At 37.7% G+C, this 12,239-nt stretch overlaps 1 long non-coding RNA gene across 3 annotated transcripts; it reads left to right on the top strand.

Moving 5' to 3' along the window:
- Positions 1–10,461: 10,461 nt before the first annotated feature.
- Positions 10,462–12,014, top strand: LOC110934995. 3 transcript variants are annotated; one of them, XR_002588781.2, is made up of 4 exons: positions 10,462–10,627; positions 11,066–11,413; positions 11,630–11,728; positions 11,808–12,014. It is a non-coding gene; the product is annotated as an uncharacterized LOC110934995 (long non-coding RNA). The 3 variants fall into 3 exon arrangements; XR_004889762.1 differs by having other exon boundaries at positions 10,462–11,184; positions 11,358–11,413; XR_004889761.1 differs by having other exon boundaries at positions 10,462–11,413.
- Positions 12,015–12,239: the final 225 nt, after the last annotated feature.

Raw genomic sequence — 12,239 nt, 5'->3', positions numbered from 1 at the left:
TTATACCTAACTGCATCTAGGCCAGCCATCATGTTTGCAACATGTGTTTGTGCAAGATCCCAATCAACCCCTAGAAAGTCAAACCTGATTGCTGTAAAAAGGATATTCAGATACCTCAAAGGTGCTCCCACACTTGGTAAAATTGAGCTTCCAGGTTTCTCAGATAGTGACTTTGCTGGATGTGACAAGACAAGGAAGTCCACTTGAGGAGGGTGTCAATTCCTAGGCAATTGCTTAGTGTCCTGGCAAAGCAAAAAAGCAAGCAACTATTTCCACATCCACTTCTGAGGCAGAATATATAGCTGCTGCAAGCTGTACAGCCCAACTGCTTTGGCTTCAAAATCAGTTGCTGGATTTTGGTATCACTGCCTTAAAGACACCACTCATGTTGGACAGCCAGGCAGCAGAAAATATCATCAAAAATCCAGTTTCCCATTCAACCACCAAGCACATTGACATCAGACATCACTTTGTGAGGGATTGCTATGAAAAAGGTTTGATTTCTCTGCACCATGTTCCAACTAAAGATCAGCTGGCAAATGTGCTAACCAAAGCATTAGACACATCCACCTTTGAAAGCTTGATCTCTCGGATTGGCATGCTAAACATGGAATAACAGGCAAAATCCTGTTTTTCTATAAATAAAAGCATTAAAATATTTTCAGAAAATCAAAAATCCGTCCTTAAAAATAGCTAAAAATGAATTTTTTTCATTAAATCCTTAAAAGTCTGTCATAACCACTGTTTTGTTCAAAAGTCTGTTCTACTTAAAAGACTGTCCACTGCTGAAAGTCAACCCCTGTTCTCTCATTTCCTTGATAAGCACTGTTGTTCAAAATCAGTGTTTTATCCACTGATATGCTATCTACTGATAGTAAAAATCACCCGCTGCCTTCATTTGTTACCGTTACAACCACTGATCTTCTTTCATCAGTGGTTTTCATAAAGTACTTGTCCTTTATTTCATCAGGGGTGGGCACGTTGACAGTACATAGTGGTCAGACCTTTTGTAACCGCTACCACGCCAGCATTCACTTTTTCCTCCATAAAACCCCCTTTCAAAACCCCCAAACAAGGTTTTACTGTCGACTCGAATTCATAAAAATTCCTTTCTCAAAAATGACAAAATCAAAGTCATCTGCAAGATGAAAATTTCAAGATGAAAATTTCAAGATGAAAATTTCAATTATTTCTCAAAACCCCCAAACCACTTCTTTTAATGAGATACCACTAAAGATTCAAAACCTGGGATATGCTATTCTCCAAGATGAAAATTTCAATTATTCCCAGGAAATCTTTAATGATTTGGTTAAAAATGTTGATAAAAAGCCATTCTTACTTTTTCCAAGATTTCTAAGTTATTATTTTGAAAAGAAATTTGGTAAGGATGATGCTCATGTAATAAAACAAGGTGACTCTTTTCAAATAAACAGCTTAAATGCTGAAACTTTTACAAGAATGTCAACACCTTGCAAAACACAAGCAGAGGTACCTGAGCAGAATTTAGTAGCTACCACTGCTCCTCAGGTATCTGCTGCTGAGTCTACTGCTCTAGGTGATCATAGCAGCAAAACAACTGCTTTGAGACCCACACCTACAATCCTCAAAAAGCCAAAACAAAAGAAAACTCAAAAGCCCCCCAAACCTACCAAAAAGGCAACTCTGGAGGATGAGATACCAGAGCAACTGCCAGTGATAGCACAAAAGTCGCAAGAAACCACTACTACTACTTCCTCACAGCAGTTGGTAGAAATATCTCAACCCATGCCTGAAACTCCACCTGCTTCTTCTCAAAAAGAACAGGTTGTACAAATAGGGACACCACAATATGATGCTCTAGAAACACTTGCTTCCATCATCCACAGCCCACTGCCCGGGGCCAATTCTCTTTCTACACCCAACCTCACCTCCACAATTCCCCCACAAACAAAACTATTGTTGGATGTTCTTGATTTGAACCAGGCACAACCCAGTCCTTCTCACTCACCTATCAATGAGAATATACCTCAACAAGTGACTGGGTCTGATGTTCCAATCATTACTAACCCACCAACAACACCTGAGGAGGTTACACCCCTTGAGTTACAAGTAACTCTTGGTGGTTGTCCAAGTGAAGCAGCCACTACAAGTGCTGAACCCACTGGTTTGCATTTGGACAGTGGTTACATCCATAAGACTTCCTTGGAGGCAATTCCTTCTCTGGGAACACCTGTATATCCAGTATTCACTGGTTCACTAAAAAGTGTTTCTCTTTTTTAAGGAAGAAGTCCCCAATTCCAAGACAAAGGGGCATCAATGGATGACTTTTGGAGTTCACTCCCTGAGTCAACCACCGTTACAACCACTGCTAATAGGAAATTAGATGATTCCATTAAGTTGGGTGATGGTTTAATGTACCGGGAATTGACGGCTAGAATTGACAAACTGGATACATCTGTTGCAGAAATCAAAGACATGCTGCAACAGGTGTTGAAAGTTCAAAAGGTATCACCCACTGCTGCTCCAGCTCAAGCTTCTGCACAACATGCACCTGCTGCAAATGAGTTACGGAGTTTATTTCAACCACTGCTCAAACAACAAAGGGAATTAGTTGATCAACAGCATGAGATTCAAATCCAAAAATTTAGAATTCTCATGGAGTCAAGATTCAAAGATACTCAAGTTGACATCAAAGATATAAAAGCCCATATCCTGCACACCACTGGCAAAGCTCCTCCCACTGTTCTCTTCATTGATAATCCACCTCCAGATAATGCCAAAAAGGGGGAGAAAATCAAGCAGTGGAAGAAGAAGGGAATAGAAGATGGTCTGTATGTTGAACCACAAAATGATGCCATGACTAAAGACATTCCCTTACCAGATGGTAGTAAAAAGATTGATGTTACCACAAATGCACTTGTTGAAGCAAAAGCAAGTGTAAAAAGGGACATAGAGGCAAAGGACATGTCCAGGTGGAATGAGGAGAAAAGAGCTTATATGGAGCTGAATGCGCAGGGTTGTTCTAAGCCAAAGGATGTTAAAAATCCTGAGCCAAAAAGAAAGAATCCCAATAGAAAAGTGAGGGAACCCAAATCCACACCATCCAGACTCACAAAGCATACTCCCAAACCACTTTCCAAAAGCCCCCAACATCAATCTTTCACCCAAACAGTTGCTGCAACACCTGTTGTATCAACAACTGCTGATACTTCAGTCGTTTCAACAACTGTTAGCCAAACACCTGTCACCACTGCAACACACACCATTTCAACACACACCATAACCACTGCCTTACCACCACCAAAAATCACCTCACCACCAAAAACATTATCAAATCCACCCTCATCTCCTGCCAAAAAGTAGAAGACAACAGATGTTACAACATTTGTTGTAATGGCAACAGTGGTTGAAACACCAGTTGTTTCAACAACTGTTTGCCATCCTGTAACACCTCGAAAAATTACGTCCAATAATGCATTGACACGTGTCATAGACTTCCGGTATGTGAAAATATACTTTAGAGGGACTAAAGTTGACAAACGGTGAAAACTATGGAACGTAAGGGTCCAAAGTGTCAACAATGGATAAATAGACTCTATGATAACCCTACATAATGTTTATAACCCTAAACGGATGGTTCATGGATCATACAAAGCGGAAATTGCCCGAAAGTGAGGAATTACAAACTATAGGGGCTAAAAGTGTCAACATGTTGAATTTATACCTCTGAGTGAACTTTTGGCAGACCCGAAGCTTTGTAATGCTAAAATATACTCACTAGAATATGTGGTAAAAATTTCATGAAGTTTCGTTATCGTATGAGAAAGTTATGGCCAAAACCGTACTTGAGGGGTTAAAAGCGTCAACGTCGAATTTTATGGCTTTTCGGGTGAGCGCAAAGTTAACCGAGGACATTACCATGTTGGTAAATGTCCCAAGGTTCTTAAAAATCAGATTTGGGGGTTTACGAGTCAAGATAAATAGCCGAAACATCGTATACGAAGACATGGACCAAAACTGCCAATATTTATCAAAGTTTGGGTGCTGCAGACCCCAGGCGGCCCGCCTGGGCTGCCTAATGCGGGCCGTGACCCACTGCCCAGATGCAGACTTCGCGAAAATGGCCATTTTGGTCCGAAATTTGAGTGCATAACAGTTAGCATCACCTCCATAACTCACCAATCAGCCCTCATGCATGTTGGGACACCTGTTGCACTCTTGTAACACCTGAAAACACCTTATAATCTGATCAAACTCCTCATTTGGGGGCACATGTGTTAGAAACAAGAACACATACAAACTTTCAAGAACTCACAAAGCATTCCAGGACCTTACTGGTCGTCAAGGCAGCCTCCAAGTGTTATCTAGGCTTCATTAGGACCTTTGTAAGCATTCATATCATTCTCTAATTCGTTCTAGCTTTGATTATTAGCCAAAAGTCAATCCATTGTTCATATAGTTTGACTTTTCGATTAAACGAATTTGACTCTGTCATTTCTCAAATTGAAACCACTTATAAGTTGGTATTTATGTGGGAAACAAACCCTTAAAAGGGTATTCTCTGATTCCCACTCTAAGCATGCTATTTGTCGAGTCAAAGTTGTTCTTAAAAAGTCAACAGAAATTGTTTTTGTGAAATATAGCATAAATGGTAATGTAGATGACATGCAATCAGTTTGATCATCAAAAATAGCTTTATAATGAATGTAAGAATATGTTTTACCATGATCAACTCGACAATCTTTAGTATAAACCCGGATTGGAACCGAAAGTCTTATAAAACGACTTTTTCGTTGACTCTCGATTCGGATCCGTACATGCATGTTTGAGATATGTATTAGAGTTTATTTTTTGACCATTTTTATTTAAGTGTAACTCTCTGGAATTTTTACAACTTGAGTCTATGCTTAACCGATTCATATGCATGTTTCCGATTATGCTTAAAAGTTGACTATTTTGCCCTTTTTGATATAAAACGTGATTTTTGGAAAAGTGAAAGAGTAGAAATCTTTATTACTAATTTATAAACTTGCACCGAAAATTTGAGATCAGTTGGTGGTCCAGATTTTGAGTTATGGCCGATATCGTAAAACTATATCTTTATGTTAAATAAACGGCGCATTTAGCGTATAACCTATTTAAGGCCACTTTTTGATATAAAACTTTTTACCCACTGATGTTATATAATATTTTGGGATTTTTGAAGATTTTTATTTAATTTTTGGCTGATCGTATCATAGATCGCTAAGTCGATTCGGTTGATGCCGGTTTTAACCTTTTAAGCCATAAAATGAGTTTTATAAATCCTTTTGACCCCAAACCTTTTTCTACTGATTTTATTTGTTAAATAAAATATTTTGAGCATTCTGGAAATATAAAAATCTCAGCTTTCTTTTAAAAACCCGGAAACGGCCCTAAATCGCCTTTCTAAGCGTTTTTAACGCATAGTATGCGTTATACCCATATTAAACATATAAGACTTATACCTACTGATGTATTTAGCATATTTTCATATAATAACAGTAAGTATGAATTTTTGAACTCAGGTTTCCAGTTTTGACATTTTTAGCCCTTGTGAAATTACTAAAATACCCCTACGGTGCATAGTTTGATTTTAAATGATAAGTTTCGTATACGGGTCATACCCTACTGTTTTAACATATCAAATTAAGTATATTTACTGTATAAATCAGACCTGTAACTCAGATTTCCAATTTAACTCTTTTATAATCTTTTAAATGACCAAAATGCCCTTCTAAGGCATAAATTGAGTTTAAAATAATTCGGGGCATAATAGAACATAACTTGCTGATATTATATCATACTTAAAGCATATTATCTCAGGGAACTTGCATATGACTCTTTTGGTTACCCGTAACGCCCTTTTAGCGTTCGGTTCGGTTTATGTAACTAGTTTGCATAAATTGGCCGAAACGGGTCAAACGACATCATTTTTGTCTCAAAATCCAGAGTGTATTTAGTATACCCATATTATACAAGTATTCAAACTTGTCGGGTCTAAATCACATTCTATCCGGTCTCCGCTTAATCGTGCGCTTGTACCGTATCGTCCTTAAAACTAACCGGTCAAGCTTAGGCTTAAATAAAAGACCCGTTAGGAATCTAATAGGTTATTATAAACCTTTGTTCCAGAATAGGAGGCCCAGTAAAAGCTATCTACACTTGCCAATTGTGATTCATACTTACTCAGGTAAATACATTTTAACTTATTTTCCCTATACGGGCTTGGGGTACGGTATATAGAATACCGCTTGATCGAGCGTACAAATCTTGCACCCTTGGGTATGCAATTGGAATAATTTGATCGGCTCGTTTAAACAGTCTTGTTTTACTTAAAGCCTTTGGGGGGTTAATGACCGTGTCCCGGATATCCTTGGCATTATCTTACGAGATGGCCACGACCAGAGCACGGGGTGTAGGCGTACACCCGTCGTGTATAACTTTTTAATGTGGTGTGTCTATTAATCTTTAACCCGGACAAGATCCCGGGCTACCAAACGTACGAGTGACATGTAATTCGTTCACAAGTTTATATTGCATAATTATCCCAAGTTAATAAAAATATTTATGCCATGTGCATTTAAATAAATTTTCAATTATTTTCAAAATGAGTCGGTTAACTTGTATTTACCAATGTAAACTGACGTATTTTTCCCAAAAGGTTAAGTGCAGGTACTATACGTACTAGGCTGACTGTTTCCTAAAGAGCGTCCACAACAGTCTCGCAAGCTCGGACGACAATAAACTGTTGAACAATATATCTTATTTTATTTGATCCGCCTGTGGATCCGTTTCAACTACTTGTGATATTTATTATTACATTTTAATTAAAGTTGAAATGAATCTATTTCTGCTTCCGCTGTGCATTATTTTATTGTGTTGTTTGTCTATGATGATGCCAACTACGTCACTGTACCCCACACCGGGCCCACCGGTGACACGTGGAGATCGGGGTGTGACACATCCACAAATCACTTCCACTCAAATCACCACCACTGATCTACCCAAAACATCATCATCCTCTCCTTAACCAAAAAGGAGAAGGTTAATTCTGAAAGATGATGATACTTCACCACCACCAACATCTTCAAAATCTCTATCACTTGTTACTATACCAAACCCTGTTCCTCTCTCATCAGCTTAGATTCAAAAGCCAATAGCTCCAGCAAGTGTTCAACTTCCTCTTGAGCTCATAGCAGTCAGAGAAGAAACTAAATCCTTCTATTATGAGGATGACCCTGCTAAAAGGAGTTTGCCATCAGTTGGAGGATATCCCAAGCCTAACAATATTGAAGAATATTTGAAAATTAAGGCCAAACAAGCAGAGGATATCTCCAAAAGAAATTCACAAGGGAAATCTGACAAAGAAATTCAACAGAACTACCAATTTTTGCTCACACAAGTCAGATCTTTGGAACAATTTGCAAAGAATGTGTGCCAGCAGATATCAGAAAGGGCAGATGAATCCCTGAGAAAAGATTATGTTGAAAACATCATGGCTCACAAGAAATACAAGGGAGAAAAACACATGTATAAAGATTGGACAATACTTGAGCTGGAAAGTGAAGCAGCCAGGATTCAAGACATGATCAAAAACAAAGTCAAACATACTCCTCCTGATTGGGCAAAGTACAAGAAGAATGTACCTGATAAAAGGTAGAACTGAGGAGAATGAAAGAGGAACTAATTGCTGCTGATTATGGGTCTGAAAATCAAGTGATGAGATGGAGAGAAGATAAAGTCAGGGCCACCTACAAAAGGTTGGAGGAACTAAGGAAGAAAGATCCAAAAGTTCCACAAAAACCTGACTACTCTGAAGCAGAGGTCTCAACAAGACCACCAAAGCTGCAAATCAAGAGAGCCACTGCTCCAGCTGGTGTTGCCATCTATAAAAGAAGGCAACAAAAATAGTTGGATGCTGAAACAGTGAAAGAATTAATGGCAGGTGATGACCTTGTAAAAGAGGGCGTTAAGAGAATGACTGTAGAAACTCTTGGATTGGATCAACCTGCAAGCACTGCTCAGTCAGTCATCAATAGGCCAGCATCACCAAACTCCTCATTCAATAAAAATCTCCCAAGAAACCCACCAGACTCAAAACTACTAAAGTGGAAAACTGACAAACAGACCCATGTAATGACAGTGATCAAGTCTAGCGGAGAAGTGAAGAAAATAACAAGGGAACAAGCACTTGGCCTAAGTCTTGAAGATTTACAGGTCTCCTTGATCTTCCACTGTGCAGGGATGAAGATGATACAGATGCCTTAGACTTTGAGTTACAACTCAAAGGGAAAATAAGGGAACTGTTGATGAGGCAATAAAGATCTACAAATAATGAAGGGTTTTGGCATTATCTATTCCAGGGGGAGATTGTTGGGATTGAACCCTATCAGAGGAACAAATAATTAAAGCCAAAACTGGATCAGGGCAGTGGATCCAGAATAAGCAGATGTTATGTATTCAAGTCTCTCCCCTTGAAAGTGATTGCAACATCTGATGACCTCAAATCTACTGATCGTTACAACTGCTGATCAAGTTAAAGACTGATGAAGACTAAAGCTCTGCTGTTTAATCTACTGCTATGAGTCAAGCTCTGTTGGATATGTCAAGTACTGCTGGGTTCACATCAGTAGAAGGTTTCAGTAGTAGTTTAGTTTATCTCATGTAATGTATTGTATATCAGTTGTTAGCATAACAATACTTGTATAGATCAGTTGTTAGAGTTTGTTAGGAGGTTAGATGTCACTTTCATGGTGACGTCGGCAAAGATGCCTCAGTGGTTTGTCTGTGCCTATAAATAGAACAGTACCATGTACTGTTCTATTAGCTCTTCACCATCTTTCTTCATGTACGAACAAATCATTGTGAGCTCAGGCTGAGGGGGAGTTTGTTACATACATGCAATTGTAATCGTTGATGAAATAAATTCAATCATTCGGTTCTTTGTTGAAAATGTGTGTTGAAAGCAATTCTCCTGTTTGATTGTGAAAAGTTTGTTTCCATTTATATTCCGCTGCACTGCTTGTTCATTGTTCATCTTAATTCAAACATAAAACATAATCAAAACCAAACTCAGATCCTAACAACCTTATATTTGCACTATAATTTGGGACTACACATGTGTTTATATATAAAAACTCGACTGCGTAAAGTATCCACTTATTTTCTGTTTGACCGGTTAAATACCAGTTGGGTTAAAACATAAGAGTTTGTGCGTCAAAATTAGCACCGTGTTTTGTGGTTTGAAATACCATATTTTTATTGGACAGTGGTTTTACCACTGTTGGGTTAAAACTGTGGTTTGAAACTACTGTTGGGTTAAAACTCTGGTTTGAACCAGTGTTTTGTGGAGAAAACAGTGGTTGAAACCACTGTTGGGTTAAAACAGTATTTTGTGGAGAAAACAGATGTTTGAAACCACTGTTGGGTTAAAACAGTGTTTTCTGGAGAAAAAAATGGTTGAAACCACTGTTAGGTTAAAATTATGGTGTGGTAAACCATAGTTTTAACCCAACAGTGGTTTCAACCACTGTTTTCTCCACAAAACAACAGTGGGTTAAAACAGTGTTTTTAAAAGGGTTAGTCAACAAAGGTTAAAAAGGGGTTAGTCAACAGAGGTTAAAAGGGTTAGTTAACAGAGGTTAGAACGGATTAGTCAACAGAGGTTAAATGAGGGTTAGTCAAAAAAGGTTAGTCAACAAAGATTAGAAAGGGGTTAGTCAACAGAGGTTAAAAGGGTTAGAACAAATTAGTCAACAAAGGTTAAAAAGGGTTAGTCAACAGAGGTTAAAATGGTTAGTCAACAGAGGTTAGAACAGATTAGTCAACATAGGTTAAAAGAGGGTTAGTCAACAGAGGTTAGAACGGATTAGTCAACAGAGGTTAAAAGAGGGTTAGTCAACAGAGGTTAAAAAGGTTAGTCAACAGAGGTTAAAAATGGGTTAGTCAACAGAGGTTAAAAGGGTTAGTCAACAGAGGTTAAAAAGGTTAGTCAACAGAAGTTAAGAATGGGTTAGTCAACAGAGGTTTAAAGGGTTAGTCAACAGAGGTTAAAAGAGGGTTAGTCAACAAAGGTTAAAAGGGTTAGTTAATAAAGGTTAAAAAGGGGTTAGTCAACAGAGGTTAAAAGGGTTAGCCAACAGAGGTCAGAACGGCTTAGTCAACAGAGGTTAAAAGAGGGTTAGTCAACAGAGGTTAAAAGGGTTAGTCAACAGAGGTTAAAAGGGGTTAGTCAACAGAGGTTAAAAGAGTTAGTCAACAGAGGTTAAAAGGGATCAGGCAACAAAGGTTAAAAGAGTTAGTTAACAGAGGTTAGCAGGTGGTTGAGTTAGTTGGACAGTTGGCTGGATGTTAATTGTTAGTTGAGAGGTAGTTAGAGGATGTTAGTTGTTAGTTGGAATGTGAGGGTATAAAAGGAATGATTGTAATAGCGTAGGGTATGTTTTGAAATAATAACAAATTCTCAGCTACGCCAATCTCTGTATAACCACCATTGATTCATAGATGATTAGGCATACTATTTTCTAAGACACGTCTGCCATAGAATTTAGTCTCACCAAAGACGGGTCGAAAAGGAATTCAAACAGCCATCACAGATTTACTATAACAAAAAAACGAACAAATCGCTGTAAGTATATCTTCCACCCACCAAATCTCAAGTGCCTTATCCGCATTCATATTTATATATATGCCATCATGTAATTTTTAAAATTTATGACACGTGAATATATTTAGAGCTGTAATTATAATCTCAGTGAATGCTTGAACCACACGTGAATATATTTGGGATATCTGAGATATATGCAAGCATTCAAAATTTGGTGGGTCTGAGCTATGTTTGAGATATATTTGAGATATCTTGGGTCGGGCATTATTTGAGTTATATGTTACCCGACAGAAAGTGTTATTCTTATTTGTCTCAACAGTTGTATTGCACATGTAACTCAGCAGATGGCACCTGTTAGTATGAATCCAATGATCTGGGCATTACTTGAGTTATATGTTATTCTTATATGTTAGTATGAATCCAATCATCCAGATAACGGTTCCATCTTTGTTTCAGCAGATGGCACCTGCACCATGGTTTCCACCAATACCACCTGTAACTTGCGGTTTTTGGAATGCCACAAATGTGCAAGGTTTCCTAAAAGAATTCCATAACACTCTTGATCTTGCAGAAGCAATGTGAGTATACAATAATCATTTCTAAAGCGAGCTGTTCAACTTTTAGTGTGATAGATCTTTAAGATTTAGGGTTTCTTGTTGGGAGAAACAGTTGGAGATGTTTATTGCAATGAAAGGTATATTACTGGTGCTAATTTTTTATTTAATTATCTGATGTTTAGCATTGCTAACAGTTATCAGGTCCCATTCAATCTAAACTTTTCAACTCAAGCATGAGCCTAATATATTTGTAAGTATTGCATTAGCTTCAATAAATTATTTAAATCTTTATTTGGTTGAGTTGGATATATACATATATATGCACAAAAACTCTTTTCATGTACATAGCTTCCAAACTAAATGCTTTCTGTAGACTAAAATGATCCCAGGAATTTTAGGAAGACGATTCAAGTTAGTCGCTTTGATTTCTATATTTTGACTTACCAACTTTAACTTTGACTCGCAGCATATAAGGGTTGTTCAATATAAAATTCCAGACCATGTTCACTTATCTGAAGACTGTAGACATCTTCTTTCTCGTATATTCGTTGCCAATCCATCCAAAGTATGTATACTTAATACTTTCTATTTTCACATCAAGATTCGCACAGAGATGTTAACATTTGTATTTGTCTTCGTTCTAGAGGATCACCCTAAAGGAAATTAAAAGTCATCTGTGATTTCTAAAGAACTTACGGTGAGAACTAACAGAATCCACAAAGGCTGCGTATTACAGGAAGGAAAACCCGACGTTTTCTAAAAACCACCCGTGTTTGCACACGGGTCGTACCGCTAGTACTAATAAAAGAATGAAGTTAATGCCAAATGGCATTCTCTCATTTCATTTACTTGTATCAAATGCCATGTGGCATTCTCTTATTTAATTTATTTATATATTAGATTAATACTATAAATGTATTAAATTAATCTCTAAAACTATTAATATATAATATTGTAGGATCGTGTTTCGACTCGAACGAGTCGTTCAGAGGAGTTTTCGTCAATTACAGGTGCGGAAAACAAGTAATCAACGTAGAAACAGCTTGCAAATCACTTTAAACACCTTTCTGTATTGA

The sequence above is a fragment of the Helianthus annuus genome, chromosome 3 (assembly GCF_002127325.2).
Source record: "Helianthus annuus cultivar XRQ/B chromosome 3, HanXRQr2.0-SUNRISE, whole genome shotgun sequence".
Lineage (NCBI taxonomy): Eukaryota > Viridiplantae > Streptophyta > Magnoliopsida > Asterales > Asteraceae > Helianthus > Helianthus annuus.
The sequence above is the reverse complement of the archived record's forward strand: the minus strand, read 5'-3'. Positions and strand labels throughout refer to the sequence as shown.